Source organism: Anomaloglossus baeobatrachus, unplaced genomic scaffold (assembly GCF_048569485.1).
Source record: "Anomaloglossus baeobatrachus isolate aAnoBae1 unplaced genomic scaffold, aAnoBae1.hap1 Scaffold_366, whole genome shotgun sequence".
NCBI lineage: Eukaryota > Metazoa > Chordata > Amphibia > Anura > Aromobatidae > Anomaloglossus > Anomaloglossus baeobatrachus.
In genome coordinates this window covers 177,805-196,719 of record NW_027443010.1, presented here as the reverse complement: position 1 = coordinate 196,719, position 18,915 = coordinate 177,805, and the positions used below count along the sequence as shown (strand labels likewise).

At 46.7% G+C, this 18,915-nt stretch overlaps 11 non-coding genes across 11 annotated transcripts; all 11 read right to left on the bottom strand.

Moving 5' to 3' along the window:
- Window positions 1-1,155: 1,155 nt before the first annotated feature.
- On the bottom strand, window positions 1,156-1,346 carry LOC142273734 (U2 spliceosomal RNA). Its single transcript, XR_012738186.1, has one exon. It is a non-coding gene; the product is annotated as a U2 spliceosomal RNA (small nuclear RNA).
- A 1,387-nt stretch (window positions 1,347-2,733) lies between these two features.
- On the bottom strand, window positions 2,734-2,924 carry LOC142273733 (U2 spliceosomal RNA). The gene has a single exon (XR_012738185.1). It is a non-coding gene; the product is annotated as a U2 spliceosomal RNA (small nuclear RNA).
- A 1,387-nt stretch (window positions 2,925-4,311) lies between these two features.
- Window positions 4,312-4,502, bottom strand: LOC142273731 (U2 spliceosomal RNA). The gene has a single exon (XR_012738184.1). It is a non-coding gene; the product is annotated as a U2 spliceosomal RNA (small nuclear RNA).
- Window positions 4,503-5,889: 1,387 nt separating this feature from the next.
- LOC142273730 (U2 spliceosomal RNA) lies at window positions 5,890-6,080 on the bottom strand. The gene has a single exon (XR_012738183.1). It is a non-coding gene; the product is annotated as a U2 spliceosomal RNA (small nuclear RNA).
- A 1,387-nt stretch (window positions 6,081-7,467) lies between these two features.
- LOC142273729 (U2 spliceosomal RNA) lies at window positions 7,468-7,658 on the bottom strand. Its single transcript, XR_012738182.1, has one exon. It is a non-coding gene; the product is annotated as a U2 spliceosomal RNA (small nuclear RNA).
- Window positions 7,659-9,045: 1,387 nt separating this feature from the next.
- LOC142273728 (U2 spliceosomal RNA) lies at window positions 9,046-9,236 on the bottom strand. Its single transcript, XR_012738181.1, has one exon. It is a non-coding gene; the product is annotated as a U2 spliceosomal RNA (small nuclear RNA).
- Window positions 9,237-10,623: 1,387 nt separating this feature from the next.
- On the bottom strand, window positions 10,624-10,814 carry LOC142273726 (U2 spliceosomal RNA). The gene has a single exon (XR_012738179.1). It is a non-coding gene; the product is annotated as a U2 spliceosomal RNA (small nuclear RNA).
- Window positions 10,815-12,201: 1,387 nt separating this feature from the next.
- LOC142273725 (U2 spliceosomal RNA) lies at window positions 12,202-12,392 on the bottom strand. Its single transcript, XR_012738178.1, has one exon. It is a non-coding gene; the product is annotated as a U2 spliceosomal RNA (small nuclear RNA).
- A 1,387-nt stretch (window positions 12,393-13,779) lies between these two features.
- LOC142273724 (U2 spliceosomal RNA) lies at window positions 13,780-13,970 on the bottom strand. Its single transcript, XR_012738177.1, has one exon. It is a non-coding gene; the product is annotated as a U2 spliceosomal RNA (small nuclear RNA).
- Window positions 13,971-15,357: 1,387 nt separating this feature from the next.
- Window positions 15,358-15,550, bottom strand: LOC142273786 (U2 spliceosomal RNA). The gene has a single exon (XR_012738233.1). It is a non-coding gene; the product is annotated as a U2 spliceosomal RNA (small nuclear RNA).
- A 2,189-nt stretch (window positions 15,551-17,739) lies between these two features.
- LOC142273723 (U2 spliceosomal RNA) lies at window positions 17,740-17,930 on the bottom strand. Its single transcript, XR_012738176.1, has one exon. It is a non-coding gene; the product is annotated as a U2 spliceosomal RNA (small nuclear RNA).
- Window positions 17,931-18,915: the final 985 nt, after the last annotated feature.

Genomic DNA, 18,915 nt, shown 5'->3' with positions numbered 1-18,915 from the left:
TCCCCCTTGCAGTCTTTCCAATTCACGATACAAAAAGACGGACAGGACAGGTTGCCTGACTTTCCGTCACTGCCACCCTTTGCCATCCTTACCCGTAGAAAGCCCTTTCATCATCCCCAAACCCTAATCTTTTCCCTTTCCTTCCCAGCCCCCAAACCCTGCCCTCTGTACCTTTCTCACCACCCGCTTCCCTTCTCCTGTCATCCCCCTACCACCCGGGAAAAAAAGAGATTGCCCCCTCCTTCCACTAGCCCACCCTCCCACCCAAAGAACAACTTCTTCTGCGCAGCTTGTTTTCTAGGCAGCAGCGCTATTGTGATGTCATCGGGGGGCATTGTGACAAGCCGCCAGTGTTCCGTCTCTTCATGTTGTGCACAGTTCAAACGGAAAATACATCAACAGGCAGACTACAGAAAAGCTTACTATCAAAGGTTAGAGGGGGGCTTTCTCAGAGGGCTTTTTACAGTTTTTCTATTCCCAATTAGCCGTTTAAGTGTACTTATTGAAAGTAGTAATTCTTTCATAGGCCGCCCTTTCTTAGTATTTGACGTTCCTTATATTGCGGTATGAGGCTTCGCAGTAGGTTGCAAACATTCATCACCCATGACTGTCCCCAATTGAGCTCAGAAGCTCAATGTCTATCATGACCTCTCTTTTAGAATGTCCAAGAGCAAGCAAACTATTCCTCCAGGAGAGGGCGCCAACAGACTACTAAAGAGATCATCATTACTCAAAGAAAACCCCAAAAACCAATGCATGATAGGAATAAACAGGTAACTTTCTTTGGAGTGGAAGCGGAGAGATCGCACCAGATGCCAATTCTAGATGTTATCACACCTGTGGTCACTGCAGCAGCAGGTGAATCCACTTTGTCCAAAAGGGATCTATTCCATTCAATTGCAAATGATCTAGATAAGACAGAGAACTGCAGCACGGGGACATAGCCGAGTTGGTCAGGTTGAGTGGTGATGAGTTTGCTATTTGGATGAATAAAGAAAGTCAAAAGTGTGAAAGATAAAAAACAAAAGGAGGAAGTGTGAAAAGTGAATGGGCCAAATTGAGGTGCATATGAAGACGTATGCTTTCTTCCAATTCATTAAATCGGGCTAATATGAATCAGGTGAATTGAGTTCTGCTTTTGGAAACTGGGTTAAGAAGGGGTGCACCGTTCCTGGAGGTACTGCAATACCAGGTCAATGCGTGGAGTGGACAGAGCAAGCTCTTTTTCCATCTCCCTGTTCTAAAAATCCATTTAATATATGGTCCCCAGATAGGGGACGTATCAGATATTAAACTGATAAGAACAGATACTACACTTGATCTTAGCCAAAAGGCCGAGAAGCGATAACCAGAATTGGTTTGGGCCTCGAGTGGCACCCTGGCCTATGCCGGACACATCTTAGGGAGAGAGAGCGAGAGGGAGACAAACCCACGCCTACACAAGACATTTTGTCACCCAAGCCAACCCTTGAAAAGGCTGCTTTGCAGAGCCAAAACAAGAAGAATGGTGCGTTTTGCAGCCGCCGCCCACTGCAATGAATCTGAATAACTCCTCCTTTAGGGCGCAAGCAACTCCCCTCCCCCTTGCAGTCTTTCCAATTCACGATACAAAAAGACGGACAGGACAGGTTGCCTGACTTTCCGTCACTGCCACCCTTTGCCATCCTTACCCGTAGAAAGCCCTTTCATCATCCCCAAACCCTAATCTTTTCCCTTTCCTTCCCAGCCCCCAAACCCTGCCCTCTGTACCTTTCTCACCACCCGCTTCCCTTCTCCTGTCATCCCCCTACCACCCGGGAAAAAAAGAGATTGCCCCCTCCTTCCACTAGCCCACCCTCCCACCCAAAGAACAACTTCTTCTGCGCAGCTTGTTTTCTAGGCAGCAGCGCTATTGTGATGTCATCGGGGGGCATTGTGACAAGCCGCCAGTGTTCCGTCTCTTCATGTTGTGCACAGTTCAAACGGAAAATACATCAACAGGCAGACTACAGAAAAGCTTACTATCAAAGGTTAGAGGGGGGCTTTCTCAGAGGGCTTTTTACAGTTTTTCTATTCCCAATTAGCCGTTTAAGTGTACTTATTGAAAGTAGTAATTCTTTCATAGGCCGCCCTTTCTTAGTATTTGACGTTCCTTATATTGCGGTATGAGGCTTCGCAGTAGGTTGCAAACATTCATCACCCATGACTGTCCCCAATTGAGCTCAGAAGCTCAATGTCTATCATGACCTCTCTTTTAGAATGTCCAAGAGCAAGCAAACTATTCCTCCAGGAGAGGGCGCCAACAGACTACTAAAGAGATCATCATTACTCAAAGAAAACCCCAAAAACCAATGCATGATAGGAATAAACAGGTAACTTTCTTTGGAGTGGAAGCGGAGAGATCGCACCAGATGCCAATTCTAGATGTTATCACACCTGTGGTCACTGCAGCAGCAGGTGAATCCACTTTGTCCAAAAGGGATCTATTCCATTCAATTGCAAATGATCTAGATAAGACAGAGAACTGCAGCACGGGGACATAGCCGAGTTGGTCAGGTTGAGTGGTGATGAGTTTGCTATTTGGATGAATAAAGAAAGTCAAAAGTGTGAAAGATAAAAAACAAAAGGAGGAAGTGTGAAAAGTGAATGGGCCAAATTGAGGTGCATATGAAGACGTATGCTTTCTTCCAATTCATTAAATCGGGCTAATATGAATCAGGTGAATTGAGTTCTGCTTTTGGAAACTGGGTTAAGAAGGGGTGCACCGTTCCTGGAGGTACTGCAATACCAGGTCAATGCGTGGAGTGGACAGAGCAAGCTCTTTTTCCATCTCCCTGTTCTAAAAATCCATTTAATATATGGTCCCCAGATAGGGGACGTATCAGATATTAAACTGATAAGAACAGATACTACACTTGATCTTAGCCAAAAGGCCGAGAAGCGATAACCAGAATTGGTTTGGGCCTCGAGTGGCACCCTGGCCTATGCCGGACACATCTTAGGGAGAGAGAGCGAGAGGGAGACAAACCCACGCCTACACAAGACATTTTGTCACCCAAGCCAACCCTTGAAAAGGCTGCTTTGCAGAGCCAAAACAAGAAGAATGGTGCGTTTTGCAGCCGCCGCCCACTGCAATGAATCTGAATAACTCCTCCTTTAGGGCGCAAGCAACTCCCCTCCCCCTTGCAGTCTTTCCAATTCACGATACAAAAAGACGGACAGGACAGGTTGCCTGACTTTCCGTCACTGCCACCCTTTGCCATCCTTACCCGTAGAAAGCCCTTTCATCATCCCCAAACCCTAATCTTTTCCCTTTCCTTCCCAGCCCCCAAACCCTGCCCTCTGTACCTTTCTCACCACCCGCTTCCCTTCTCCTGTCATCCCCCTACCACCCGGGAAAAAAAGAGATTGCCCCCTCCTTCCACTAGCCCACCCTCCCACCCAAAGAACAACTTCTTCTGCGCAGCTTGTTTTCTAGGCAGCAGCGCTATTGTGATGTCATCGGGGGGCATTGTGACAAGCCGCCAGTGTTCCGTCTCTTCATGTTGTGCACAGTTCAAACGGAAAATACATCAACAGGCAGACTACAGAAAAGCTTACTATCAAAGGTTAGAGGGGGGCTTTCTCAGAGGGCTTTTTACAGTTTTTCTATTCCCAATTAGCCGTTTAAGTGTACTTATTGAAAGTAGTAATTCTTTCATAGGCCGCCCTTTCTTAGTATTTGACGTTCCTTATATTGCGGTATGAGGCTTCGCAGTAGGTTGCAAACATTCATCACCCATGACTGTCCCCAATTGAGCTCAGAAGCTCAATGTCTATCATGACCTCTCTTTTAGAATGTCCAAGAGCAAGCAAACTATTCCTCCAGGAGAGGGCGCCAACAGACTACTAAAGAGATCATCATTACTCAAAGAAAACCCCAAAAACCAATGCATGATAGGAATAAACAGGTAACTTTCTTTGGAGTGGAAGCGGAGAGATCGCACCAGATGCCAATTCTAGATGTTATCACACCTGTGGTCACTGCAGCAGCAGGTGAATCCACTTTGTCCAAAAGGGATCTATTCCATTCAATTGCAAATGATCTAGATAAGACAGAGAACTGCAGCACGGGGACATAGCCGAGTTGGTCAGGTTGAGTGGTGATGAGTTTGCTATTTGGATGAATAAAGAAAGTCAAAAGTGTGAAAGATAAAAAACAAAAGGAGGAAGTGTGAAAAGTGAATGGGCCAAATTGAGGTGCATATGAAGACGTATGCTTTCTTCCAATTCATTAAATCGGGCTAATATGAATCAGGTGAATTGAGTTCTGCTTTTGGAAACTGGGTTAAGAAGGGGTGCACCGTTCCTGGAGGTACTGCAATACCAGGTCAATGCGTGGAGTGGACAGAGCAAGCTCTTTTTCCATCTCCCTGTTCTAAAAATCCATTTAATATATGGTCCCCAGATAGGGGACGTATCAGATATTAAACTGATAAGAACAGATACTACACTTGATCTTAGCCAAAAGGCCGAGAAGCGATAACCAGAATTGGTTTGGGCCTCGAGTGGCACCCTGGCCTATGCCGGACACATCTTAGGGAGAGAGAGCGAGAGGGAGACAAACCCACGCCTACACAAGACATTTTGTCACCCAAGCCAACCCTTGAAAAGGCTGCTTTGCAGAGCCAAAACAAGAAGAATGGTGCGTTTTGCAGCCGCCGCCCACTGCAATGAATCTGAATAACTCCTCCTTTAGGGCGCAAGCAACTCCCCTCCCCCTTGCAGTCTTTCCAATTCACGATACAAAAAGACGGACAGGACAGGTTGCCTGACTTTCCGTCACTGCCACCCTTTGCCATCCTTACCCGTAGAAAGCCCTTTCATCATCCCCAAACCCTAATCTTTTCCCTTTCCTTCCCAGCCCCCAAACCCTGCCCTCTGTACCTTTCTCACCACCCGCTTCCCTTCTCCTGTCATCCCCCTACCACCCGGGAAAAAAAGAGATTGCCCCCTCCTTCCACTAGCCCACCCTCCCACCCAAAGAACAACTTCTTCTGCGCAGCTTGTTTTCTAGGCAGCAGCGCTATTGTGATGTCATCGGGGGGCATTGTGACAAGCCGCCAGTGTTCCGTCTCTTCATGTTGTGCACAGTTCAAACGGAAAATACATCAACAGGCAGACTACAGAAAAGCTTACTATCAAAGGTTAGAGGGGGGCTTTCTCAGAGGGCTTTTTACAGTTTTTCTATTCCCAATTAGCCGTTTAAGTGTACTTATTGAAAGTAGTAATTCTTTCATAGGCCGCCCTTTCTTAGTATTTGACGTTCCTTATATTGCGGTATGAGGCTTCGCAGTAGGTTGCAAACATTCATCACCCATGACTGTCCCCAATTGAGCTCAGAAGCTCAATGTCTATCATGACCTCTCTTTTAGAATGTCCAAGAGCAAGCAAACTATTCCTCCAGGAGAGGGCGCCAACAGACTACTAAAGAGATCATCATTACTCAAAGAAAACCCCAAAAACCAATGCATGATAGGAATAAACAGGTAACTTTCTTTGGAGTGGAAGCGGAGAGATCGCACCAGATGCCAATTCTAGATGTTATCACACCTGTGGTCACTGCAGCAGCAGGTGAATCCACTTTGTCCAAAAGGGATCTATTCCATTCAATTGCAAATGATCTAGATAAGACAGAGAACTGCAGCACGGGGACATAGCCGAGTTGGTCAGGTTGAGTGGTGATGAGTTTGCTATTTGGATGAATAAAGAAAGTCAAAAGTGTGAAAGATAAAAAACAAAAGGAGGAAGTGTGAAAAGTGAATGGGCCAAATTGAGGTGCATATGAAGACGTATGCTTTCTTCCAATTCATTAAATCGGGCTAATATGAATCAGGTGAATTGAGTTCTGCTTTTGGAAACTGGGTTAAGAAGGGGTGCACCGTTCCTGGAGGTACTGCAATACCAGGTCAATGCGTGGAGTGGACAGAGCAAGCTCTTTTTCCATCTCCCTGTTCTAAAAATCCATTTAATATATGGTCCCCAGATAGGGGACGTATCAGATATTAAACTGATAAGAACAGATACTACACTTGATCTTAGCCAAAAGGCCGAGAAGCGATAACCAGAATTGGTTTGGGCCTCGAGTGGCACCCTGGCCTATGCCGGACACATCTTAGGGAGAGAGAGCGAGAGGGAGACAAACCCACGCCTACACAAGACATTTTGTCACCCAAGCCAACCCTTGAAAAGGCTGCTTTGCAGAGCCAAAACAAGAAGAATGGTGCGTTTTGCAGCCGCCGCCCACTGCAATGAATCTGAATAACTCCTCCTTTAGGGCGCAAGCAACTCCCCTCCCCCTTGCAGTCTTTCCAATTCACGATACAAAAAGACGGACAGGACAGGTTGCCTGACTTTCCGTCACTGCCACCCTTTGCCATCCTTACCCGTAGAAAGCCCTTTCATCATCCCCAAACCCTAATCTTTTCCCTTTCCTTCCCAGCCCCCAAACCCTGCCCTCTGTACCTTTCTCACCACCCGCTTCCCTTCTCCTGTCATCCCCCTACCACCCGGGAAAAAAAGAGATTGCCCCCTCCTTCCACTAGCCCACCCTCCCACCCAAAGAACAACTTCTTCTGCGCAGCTTGTTTTCTAGGCAGCAGCGCTATTGTGATGTCATCGGGGGGCATTGTGACAAGCCGCCAGTGTTCCGTCTCTTCATGTTGTGCACAGTTCAAACGGAAAATACATCAACAGGCAGACTACAGAAAAGCTTACTATCAAAGGTTAGAGGGGGGCTTTCTCAGAGGGCTTTTTACAGTTTTTCTATTCCCAATTAGCCGTTTAAGTGTACTTATTGAAAGTAGTAATTCTTTCATAGGCCGCCCTTTCTTAGTATTTGACGTTCCTTATATTGCGGTATGAGGCTTCGCAGTAGGTTGCAAACATTCATCACCCATGACTGTCCCCAATTGAGCTCAGAAGCTCAATGTCTATCATGACCTCTCTTTTAGAATGTCCAAGAGCAAGCAAACTATTCCTCCAGGAGAGGGCGCCAACAGACTACTAAAGAGATCATCATTACTCAAAGAAAACCCCAAAAACCAATGCATGATAGGAATAAACAGGTAACTTTCTTTGGAGTGGAAGCGGAGAGATCGCACCAGATGCCAATTCTAGATGTTATCACACCTGTGGTCACTGCAGCAGCAGGTGAATCCACTTTGTCCAAAAGGGATCTATTCCATTCAATTGCAAATGATCTAGATAAGACAGAGAACTGCAGCACGGGGACATAGCCGAGTTGGTCAGGTTGAGTGGTGATGAGTTTGCTATTTGGATGAATAAAGAAAGTCAAAAGTGTGAAAGATAAAAAACAAAAGGAGGAAGTGTGAAAAGTGAATGGGCCAAATTGAGGTGCATATGAAGACGTATGCTTTCTTCCAATTCATTAAATCGGGCTAATATGAATCAGGTGAATTGAGTTCTGCTTTTGGAAACTGGGTTAAGAAGGGGTGCACCGTTCCTGGAGGTACTGCAATACCAGGTCAATGCGTGGAGTGGACAGAGCAAGCTCTTTTTCCATCTCCCTGTTCTAAAAATCCATTTAATATATGGTCCCCAGATAGGGGACGTATCAGATATTAAACTGATAAGAACAGATACTACACTTGATCTTAGCCAAAAGGCCGAGAAGCGATAACCAGAATTGGTTTGGGCCTCGAGTGGCACCCTGGCCTATGCCGGACACATCTTAGGGAGAGAGAGCGAGAGGGAGACAAACCCACGCCTACACAAGACATTTTGTCACCCAAGCCAACCCTTGAAAAGGCTGCTTTGCAGAGCCAAAACAAGAAGAATGGTGCGTTTTGCAGCCGCCGCCCACTGCAATGAATCTGAATAACTCCTCCTTTAGGGCGCAAGCAACTCCCCTCCCCCTTGCAGTCTTTCCAATTCACGATACAAAAAGACGGACAGGACAGGTTGCCTGACTTTCCGTCACTGCCACCCTTTGCCATCCTTACCCGTAGAAAGCCCTTTCATCATCCCCAAACCCTAATCTTTTCCCTTTCCTTCCCAGCCCCCAAACCCTGCCCTCTGTACCTTTCTCACCACCCGCTTCCCTTCTCCTGTCATCCCCCTACCACCCGGGAAAAAAAGAGATTGCCCCCTCCTTCCACTAGCCCACCCTCCCACCCAAAGAACAACTTCTTCTGCGCAGCTTGTTTTCTAGGCAGCAGCGCTATTGTGATGTCATCGGGGGGCATTGTGACAAGCCGCCAGTGTTCCGTCTCTTCATGTTGTGCACAGTTCAAACGGAAAATACATCAACAGGCAGACTACAGAAAAGCTTACTATCAAAGGTTAGAGGGGGGCTTTCTCAGAGGGCTTTTTACAGTTTTTCTATTCCCAATTAGCCGTTTAAGTGTACTTATTGAAAGTAGTAATTCTTTCATAGGCCGCCCTTTCTTAGTATTTGACGTTCCTTATATTGCGGTATGAGGCTTCGCAGTAGGTTGCAAACATTCATCACCCATGACTGTCCCCAATTGAGCTCAGAAGCTCAATGTCTATCATGACCTCTCTTTTAGAATGTCCAAGAGCAAGCAAACTATTCCTCCAGGAGAGGGCGCCAACAGACTACTAAAGAGATCATCATTACTCAAAGAAAACCCCAAAAACCAATGCATGATAGGAATAAACAGGTAACTTTCTTTGGAGTGGAAGCGGAGAGATCGCACCAGATGCCAATTCTAGATGTTATCACACCTGTGGTCACTGCAGCAGCAGGTGAATCCACTTTGTCCAAAAGGGATCTATTCCATTCAATTGCAAATGATCTAGATAAGACAGAGAACTGCAGCACGGGGACATAGCCGAGTTGGTCAGGTTGAGTGGTGATGAGTTTGCTATTTGGATGAATAAAGAAAGTCAAAAGTGTGAAAGATAAAAAACAAAAGGAGGAAGTGTGAAAAGTGAATGGGCCAAATTGAGGTGCATATGAAGACGTATGCTTTCTTCCAATTCATTAAATCGGGCTAATATGAATCAGGTGAATTGAGTTCTGCTTTTGGAAACTGGGTTAAGAAGGGGTGCACCGTTCCTGGAGGTACTGCAATACCAGGTCAATGCGTGGAGTGGACAGAGCAAGCTCTTTTTCCATCTCCCTGTTCTAAAAATCCATTTAATATATGGTCCCCAGATAGGGGACGTATCAGATATTAAACTGATAAGAACAGATACTACACTTGATCTTAGCCAAAAGGCCGAGAAGCGATAACCAGAATTGGTTTGGGCCTCGAGTGGCACCCTGGCCTATGCCGGACACATCTTAGGGAGAGAGAGCGAGAGGGAGACAAACCCACGCCTACACAAGACATTTTGTCACCCAAGCCAACCCTTGAAAAGGCTGCTTTGCAGAGCCAAAACAAGAAGAATGGTGCGTTTTGCAGCCGCCGCCCACTGCAATGAATCTGAATAACTCCTCCTTTAGGGCGCAAGCAACTCCCCTCCCCCTTGCAGTCTTTCCAATTCACGATACAAAAAGACGGACAGGACAGGTTGCCTGACTTTCCGTCACTGCCACCCTTTGCCATCCTTACCCGTAGAAAGCCCTTTCATCATCCCCAAACCCTAATCTTTTCCCTTTCCTTCCCAGCCCCCAAACCCTGCCCTCTGTACCTTTCTCACCACCCGCTTCCCTTCTCCTGTCATCCCCCTACCACCCGGGAAAAAAAGAGATTGCCCCCTCCTTCCACTAGCCCACCCTCCCACCCAAAGAACAACTTCTTCTGCGCAGCTTGTTTTCTAGGCAGCAGCGCTATTGTGATGTCATCGGGGGGCATTGTGACAAGCCGCCAGTGTTCCGTCTCTTCATGTTGTGCACAGTTCAAACGGAAAATACATCAACAGGCAGACTACAGAAAAGCTTACTATCAAAGGTTAGAGGGGGGCTTTCTCAGAGGGCTTTTTACAGTTTTTCTATTCCCAATTAGCCGTTTAAGTGTACTTATTGAAAGTAGTAATTCTTTCATAGGCCGCCCTTTCTTAGTATTTGACGTTCCTTATATTGCGGTATGAGGCTTCGCAGTAGGTTGCAAACATTCATCACCCATGACTGTCCCCAATTGAGCTCAGAAGCTCAATGTCTATCATGACCTCTCTTTTAGAATGTCCAAGAGCAAGCAAACTATTCCTCCAGGAGAGGGCGCCAACAGACTACTAAAGAGATCATCATTACTCAAAGAAAACCCCAAAAACCAATGCATGATAGGAATAAACAGGTAACTTTCTTTGGAGTGGAAGCGGAGAGATCGCACCAGATGCCAATTCTAGATGTTATCACACCTGTGGTCACTGCAGCAGCAGGTGAATCCACTTTGTCCAAAAGGGATCTATTCCATTCAATTGCAAATGATCTAGATAAGACAGAGAACTGCAGCACGGGGACATAGCCGAGTTGGTCAGGTTGAGTGGTGATGAGTTTGCTATTTGGATGAATAAAGAAAGTCAAAAGTGTGAAAGATAAAAAACAAAAGGAGGAAGTGTGAAAAGTGAATGGGCCAAATTGAGGTGCATATGAAGACGTATGCTTTCTTCCAATTCATTAAATCGGGCTAATATGAATCAGGTGAATTGAGTTCTGCTTTTGGAAACTGGGTTAAGAAGGGGTGCACCGTTCCTGGAGGTACTGCAATACCAGGTCAATGCGTGGAGTGGACAGAGCAAGCTCTTTTTCCATCTCCCTGTTCTAAAAATCCATTTAATATATGGTCCCCAGATAGGGGACGTATCAGATATTAAACTGATAAGAACAGATACTACACTTGATCTTAGCCAAAAGGCCGAGAAGCGATAACCAGAATTGGTTTGGGCCTCGAGTGGCACCCTGGCCTATGCCGGACACATCTTAGGGAGAGAGAGCGAGAGGGAGACAAACCCACGCCTACACAAGACATTTTGTCACCCAAGCCAACCCTTGAAAAGGCTGCTTTGCAGAGCCAAAACAAGAAGAATGGTGCGTTTTGCAGCCGCCGCCCACTGCAATGAATCTGAATAACTCCTCCTTTAGGGCGCAAGCAACTCCCCTCCCCCTTGCAGTCTTTCCAATTCACGATACAAAAAGACGGACAGGACAGGTTGCCTGACTTTCCGTCACTGCCACCCTTTGCCATCCTTACCCGTAGAAAGCCCTTTCATCATCCCCAAACCCTAATCTTTTCCCTTTCCTTCCCAGCCCCCAAACCCTGCCCTCTGTACCTTTCTCACCACCCGCTTCCCTTCTCCTGTCATCCCCCTACCACCCGGGAAAAAAAGAGATTGCCCCCTCCTTCCACTAGCCCACCCTCCCACCCAAAGAACAACTTCTTCTGCGCAGCTTGTTTTCTAGGCAGCAGCGCTATTGTGATGTCATCGGGGGGCATTGTGACAAGCCGCCAGTGTTCCGTCTCTTCATGTTGTGCACAGTTCAAACGGAAAATACATCAACAGGCAGACTACAGAAAAGCTTACTATCAAAGGTTAGAGGGGGGCTTTCTCAGAGGGCTTTTTACAGTTTTTCTATTCCCAATTAGCCGTTTAAGTGTACTTATTGAAAGTAGTAATTCTTTCATAGGCCGCCCTTTCTTAGTATTTGACGTTCCTTATATTGCGGTATGAGGCTTCGCAGTAGGTTGCAAACATTCATCACCCATGACTGTCCCCAATTGAGCTCAGAAGCTCAATGTCTATCATGACCTCTCTTTTAGAATGTCCAAGAGCAAGCAAACTATTCCTCCAGGAGAGGGCGCCAACAGACTACTAAAGAGATCATCATTACTCAAAGAAAACCCCAAAAACCAATGCATGATAGGAATAAACAGGTAACTTTCTTTGGAGTGGAAGCGGAGAGATCGCACCAGATGCCAATTCTAGATGTTATCACACCTGTGGTCACTGCAGCAGCAGGTGAATCCACTTTGTCCAAAAGGGATCTATTCCATTCAATTGCAAATGATCTAGATAAGACAGAGAACTGCAGCACGGGGACATAGCCGAGTTGGTCAGGTTGAGTGGTGATGAGTTTGCTATTTGGATGAATAAAGAAAGTCAAAAGTGTGAAAGATAAAAAACAAAAGGAGGAAGTGTGAAAAGTGAATGGGCCAAATTGAGGTGCATATGAAGACGTATGCTTTCTTCCAATTCATTAAATCGGGCTAATATGAATCAGGTGAATTGAGTTCTGCTTTTGGAAACTGGGTTAAGAAGGGGTGCACCGTTCCTGGAGGTACTGCAATACCAGGTCAATGCGTGGAGTGGACAGAGCAAGCTCTTTTTCCATCTCCCTGTTCTAAAAATCCATTTAATATATGGTCCCCAGATAGGGGACGTATCAGATATTAAACTGATAAGAACAGATACTACACTTGATCTTAGCCAAAAGGCCGAGAAGCGATAACCAGAATTGGTTTGGGCCTCGAGTGGCACCCTGGCCTATGCCGGACACATCTTAGGGAGAGAGAGCGAGAGGGAGACAAACCCACGCCTACACAAGACATTTTGTCACCCAAGCCAACCCTTGAAAAGGCTGCTTTGCAGAGCCAAAACAAGAAGAATGGTGCGTTTTGCAGCCGCCGCCCACTGCAATGAATCTGAATAACTCCTCCTTTAGGGCGCAAGCAACTCCCCTCCCCCTTGCAGTCTTTCCAATTCACGATACAAAAAGACGGACAGGACAGGTTGCCTGACTTTCCGTCACTGCCACCCTTTGCCATCCTTACCCGTAGAAAGCCCTTTCATCATCCCCAAACCCTAATCTTTTCCCTTTCCTTCCCAGCCCCCAAACCCTGCCCTCTGTACCTTTCTCACCACCCGCTTCCCTTCTCCTGTCATCCCCCTACCACCCGGGAAAAAAAGAGATTGCCCCCTCCTTCCACTAGCCCACCCTCCCACCCAAAGAACAACTTCTTCTGCGCAGCTTGTTTTCTAGGCAGCAGCGCTATTGTGATGTCATCGGGGGGCATTGTGACAAGCCGCCAGTGTTCCGTCTCTTCATGTTGTGCACAGTTCAAACGGAAAATACATCAACAGGCAGACTACAGAAAAGCTTACTATCAAAGGTTAGAGGGGGGCTTTCTCAGAGGGCTTTTTACAGTTTTTCTATTCCCAATTAGCCGTTTAAGTGTACTTATTGAAAGTAGTAATTCTTTCATAGGCCGCCCTTTCTTAGTATTTGACGTTCCTTATATTGCGGTATGAGGCTTCGCAGTAGGTTGCAAACATTCATCACCCATGACTGTCCCCAATTGAGCTCAGAAGCTCAATGTCTATCATGACCTCTCTTTTAGAATGTCCAAGAGCAAGCAAACTATTCCTCCAGGAGAGGGCGCCAACAGACTACTAAAGAGATCATCATTACTCAAAGAAAACCCCAAAAACCAATGCATGATAGGAATAAACAGGTAACTTTCTTTGGAGTGGAAGCGGAGAGATCGCACCAGATGCCAATTCTAGATGTTATCACACCTGTGGTCACTGCAGCAGCAGGTGAATCCACTTTGTCCAAAAGGGATCTATTCCATTCAATTGCAAATGATCTAGATAAGACAGAGAACTGCAGCACGGGGACATAGCCGAGTTGGTCAGGTTGAGTGGTGATGAGTTTGCTATTTGGATGAATAAAGAAAGTCAAAAGTGTGAAAGATAAAAAACAAAAGGAGGAAGTGTGAAAAGTGAATGGGCCAAATTGAGGTGCATATGAAGACGTATGCTTTCTTCCAATTCATTAAATCGGGCTAATATGAATCAGGTGAATTGAGTTCTGCTTTTGGAAACTGGGTTAAGAAGGGGTGCACCGTTCCTGGAGGTACTGCAATACCAGGTCAATGCGTGGAGTGGACAGAGCAAGCTCTTTTTCCATCTCCCTGTTCTAAAAATCCATTTAATATATGGTCCCCAGATAGGGGACGTATCAGATATTAAACTGATAAGAACAGATACTACACTTGATCTTAGCCAAAAGGCCGAGAAGCGATAACCAGAATTGGTTTGGGCCTCGAGTGGCACCCTGGCCTATGCCGGACACATCTTAGGGAGAGAGAGCGAGAGGGAGACAAACCCACGCCTACACAAGACATTTTGTCACCCAAGCCAACCCTTGAAAAGGCTGCTTTGCAGAGCCAAAACAAGAAGAATGGTGCGTTTTGCAGCCGCCGCCCACTGCAATGAATCTGAATAACTCCTCCTTTAGGGCGCAAGCAACTCCCCTCCCCCTTGCAGTCTTTCCAATTCACGATACAAAAAGACGGACAGGACAGGTTGCCTGACTTTCCGTCACTGCCACCCTTTGCCATCCTTACCCGTAGAAAGCCCTTTCATCATCCCCAAACCCTAATCTTTTCCCTTTCCTTCCCAGCCCCCAAACCCTGCCCTCTGTACCTTTCTCACCACCCGCTTCCCTTCTCCTGTCATCCCCCTACCACCCGGGAAAAAAAGAGATTGCCCCCTCCTTCCACTAGCCCACCCTCCCACCCAAAGAACAACTTCTTCTGCGCAGCTTGTTTTCTAGGCAGCAGCGCTATTGTGATGTCATCGGGGGGCATTGTGACAAGCCGCCAGTGTTCCGTCTCTTCATGTTGTGCACAGTTCAAACGGAAAATACATCAACAGGCAGACTACAGAAAAGCTTACTATCAAAGGTTAGAGGGGGGCTTTCTCAGAGGGCTTTTTACAGTTTTTCTATTCCCAATTAGCCGTTTAAGTGTACTTATTGAAAGTAGTAATTCTTTCATAGGCCGCCCTTTCTTAGTATTTGACGTTCCTTATATTGCGGTATGAGGCTTCGCAGTAGGTTGCAAACATTCATCACCCATGACTGTCCCCAATTGAGCTCAGAAGCTCAATGTCTATCATGACCTCTCTTTTAGAATGTCCAAGAGCAAGCAAACTATTCCTCCAGGAGAGGGCGCCAACAGACTACTAAAGAGATCATCATTACTCAAAGAAAACCCCAAAAACCAATGCATGATAGGAATAAACAGGTAACTTTCTTTGGAGTGGAAGCGGAGAGATCGCACCAGATGCCAATTCTAGATGTTATCACACCTGTGGTCACTGCAGCAGCAGGTGAATCCACTTTGTCCAAAAGGGATCTATTCCATTCAATTGCAAATGATCTAGATAAGACAGAGAACTGCAGCACGGGGACATAGCCGAGTTGGTCAGGTTGAGTGGTGATGAGTTTGCTATTTGGATGAATAAAGAAAGTCAAAAGTGTGAAAGATAAAAAACAAAAGGAGGAAGTGTGAAAAGTGAATGGGCCAAATTGAGGTGCATATGAAGACGTATGCTTTCTTCCAATTCATTAAATCGGGCTAATATGAATCAGGTGAATTGAGTTCTGCTTTTGGAAACTGGGTTAAGAAGGGGTGCACCGTTCCTGGAGGTACTGCAATACCAGGTCAATGCGTGGAGTGGACAGAGCAAGCTCTTTTTCCATCTCCCTGTTCTAAAAATCCATTTAATATATGGTCCCCAGATAGGGGACGTATCAGATATTAAACTGATAAGAACAGATTTTTGATTTAATGAAGCTTTCCAAAGCACCACAAAAAATGCATGACCGAAGTCACACCAAAAACAGTGCAAAGGCTAGGATTCGTGTGGACCCCACCGTGAGGAGAGGGTCCCCAAAAATCAACCCCGTCCCTCCGAGCCAGAAGGCCACAGCAAGGGTCAGGGATCTTCGGTGCTCCCCCAAGCCGAAGCCTGGTTGAGCCTTGTCGTTGCTCCCAGCGTCCACCCAGGCATCTTACCCAAGTGGAGTAGAGAGCTACTAGTTGTTGGTTTCGCAACCGAAACTGCCCGGACCGTCAACCGGTGTTGGTTTCTCAGCCCAAGGCTAACCGGACCTCCAACCGGGTGTTGGTTTCTCAGCCGAAGCTGACCCAGACCTCCAACCGGGTGTTGGTTTCTCAGCCGAAGCTGACCCGGACCTCCAACCGGGTGTTAGTTTCTCAGCCCAAAGCTGACCAGACCTCCGACCGGGATTATAAAAATTTCCCTTCCTAGCCAGAAGGCCGAGATAGGGTAATATGCTCAAAAAGTATGAAAAGGCAAGGTACGGTGTGCTACAGAGCCCAAGGCTTGCCGGGGTCCCAAGCCAGCAAGCTCAGACTCACTCCAGGGTCGTCAGTCCTGGGGCACGTTGTACCATAGCCTCCCACCCTTACTCAGTCTAATAGCCTCGATCCTGGTAGGGCCATGTTTTCCTCTAGATGAATATACTATCCACCCAGAGTACTAGCAAGCGCAACCTTCCAGTGTGCATTGTATCATTGTACTAAGGTGGCCTGGAGCTTAAACCACCTCTTCGAACAACACTACACTTGATCTTAGCCAAAAGGCCGAGAAGCGATAACCAGAATTGGTTTGGGCCTCGAGTGGCACCCTGGCCTATGCCGGACACATCTTAGGGAGAGAGAGCGAGAGGGAGACAAACCCACGCCTACACAAGACATTTTGTCACCCAAGCCAACCCTTGAAAAGGCTGCTTTGCAGAGCCAAAACAAGAAGAATGGTGCGTTTTGCAGCCGCCGCCCACTGCAATGAATCTGAATAACTCCTCCTTTAGGGCGCAAGCAACTCCCCTCCCCCTTGCAGTCTTTCCAATTCACGATACAAAAAGACGGACAGGACAGGTTGCCTGACTTTCCGTCACTGCCACCCTTTGCCATCCTTACCCGTAGAAAGCCCTTTCATCATCCCCAAACCCTAATCTTTTCCCTTTCCTTCCCAGCCCCCAAACCCTGCCCTCTGTACCTTTCTCACCACCCGCTTCCCTTCTCCTGTCATCCCCCTACCACCCGGGAAAAAAAGAGATTGCCCCCTCCTTCCACTAGCCCACCCTCCCACCCAAAGAACAACTTCTTCTGCGCAGCTTGTTTTCTAGGCAGCAGCGCTATTGTGATGTCATCGGGGGGCATTGTGACAAGCCGCCAGTGTTCCGTCTCTTCATGTTGTGCACAGTTCAAACGGAAAATACATCAACAGGCAGACTACAGAAAAGCTTACTATCAAAGGTTAGAGGGGGGCTTTCTCAGAGGGCTTTTTACAGTTTTTCTATTCCCAATTAGCCGTTTAAGTGTACTTATTGAAAGTAGTAATTCTTTCATAGGCCGCCCTTTCTTAGTATTTGACGTTCCTTATATTGCGGTATGAGGCTTCGCAGTAGGTTGCAAACATTCATCACCCATGACTGTCCCCAATTGAGCTCAGAAGCTCAATGTCTATCATGACCTCTCTTTTAGAATGTCCAAGAGCAAGCAAACTATTCCTCCAGGAGAGGGCGCCAACAGACTACTAAAGAGATCATCATTACTCAAAGAAAACCCCAAAAACCAATGCATGATAGGAATAAACAGGTAACTTTCTTTGGAGTGGAAGCGGAGAGATCGCACCAGATGCCAATTCTAGATGTTATCACACCTGTGGTCACTGCAGCAGCAGGTGAATCCACTTTGTCCAAAAGGGATCTATTCCATTCAATTGCAAATGATCTAGATAAGACAGAGAACTGCAGCACGGGGACATAGCCGAGTTGGTCAGGTTGAGTGGTGATGAGTTTGCTATTTGGATGAATAAAGAAAGTCAAAAGTGTGAAAGATAAAAAACAAAAGGAGGAAGTGTGAAAAGTGAATGGGCCAAATTGAGGTGCATATGAAGACGTATGCTTTCTTCCAATTCATTAAATCGGGCTAATATGAATCAGGTGAATTGAGTTCTGCTTTTGGAAACTGGGTTAAGAAGGGGTGCACCGTTCCTGGAGGTACTGCAATACCAGGTCAATGCGTGGAGTGGACAGAGCAAGCTCTTTTTCCATCTCCCTGTTCTAAAAATCCATTTAATATATGGTCCCCAGATAGGGGACGTATCAGATATTAAACTGATAAGAACAGATACTACACTTGATCTTAGCCAAAAGGCCGAGAAGCGATAACCAGAATTGGTTTGGGCCTCGAGTGGCACCCTGGCCTATGCCGGACACATCTTAGGGAGAGAGAGCGAGAGGGAGACAAACCCACGCCTACACAAGACATTTTGTCACCCAAGCCAACCCTTGAAAAGGCTGCTTTGCAGAGCCAAAACAAGAAGAATGGTGCGTTTTGCAGCCGCCGCCCACTGCAATGAATCTGAATAACTCCTCCTTTAGGGCGCAAGCAACTCCCCTCCCCCTTGCAGTCTTTCCAATTCACGATACAAAAAGACGGACAGGACAGGTTGCCTGACTTTCCGTCACTGCCACCCTTTGCCATCCTTACCCGTAGAAAGCCCTTTCATCATCCCCAAACCCTAATCTTTTCCCTTTCCTTCCCAGCCCCCAAACCCTGCCCTCTGTACCTTTCTCACCACCCGCTTCCCTTCTCCTGTCATCCCCCTACCACCCGGGAAAAAAAGAGATTGCCCCCTCCTTCCACTAGCCCACCCTCCCACCCAAAGAACAACTTCTTCTGCGCAGCTTGTTTTCTAGGCAGCAGCGCTATTGTGATGTCATCGGGGGGCATTGTGACAAGCCGCCAGTGTTCCGTCTCTTCATGTTGTGCACAGTTCAAACGGAAAATACATCAACAGGCAGACTACAGAAAAGCTTACTATCAAAGGTTAGAGGGGGGCTTTCTCAGAGGGCTTTTTACAGTTTTTCTATTCCCAATTAGCCGTTTAAGTGTACTTATTGAAAGTAGTAATTCTTTCATAGGCCGCCCTTTCTTAGTATTTGACGTTCCTTATATTGCGGTATGAGGCTTCGCAGTAGGTTGCAAACATTCATCACCCATGACTGTCCCCAATTGAGCTCAGAAGCTCAATGTCTATCATGACCTCTCTTTTAGAATGTCCAAGAGCAAGCAAACTATTCCTCCAGGAGAGGGCGCCAACAGACTACTAAAGAGATCATCATTACTCAAAGAAAACCCCAAAAACCAA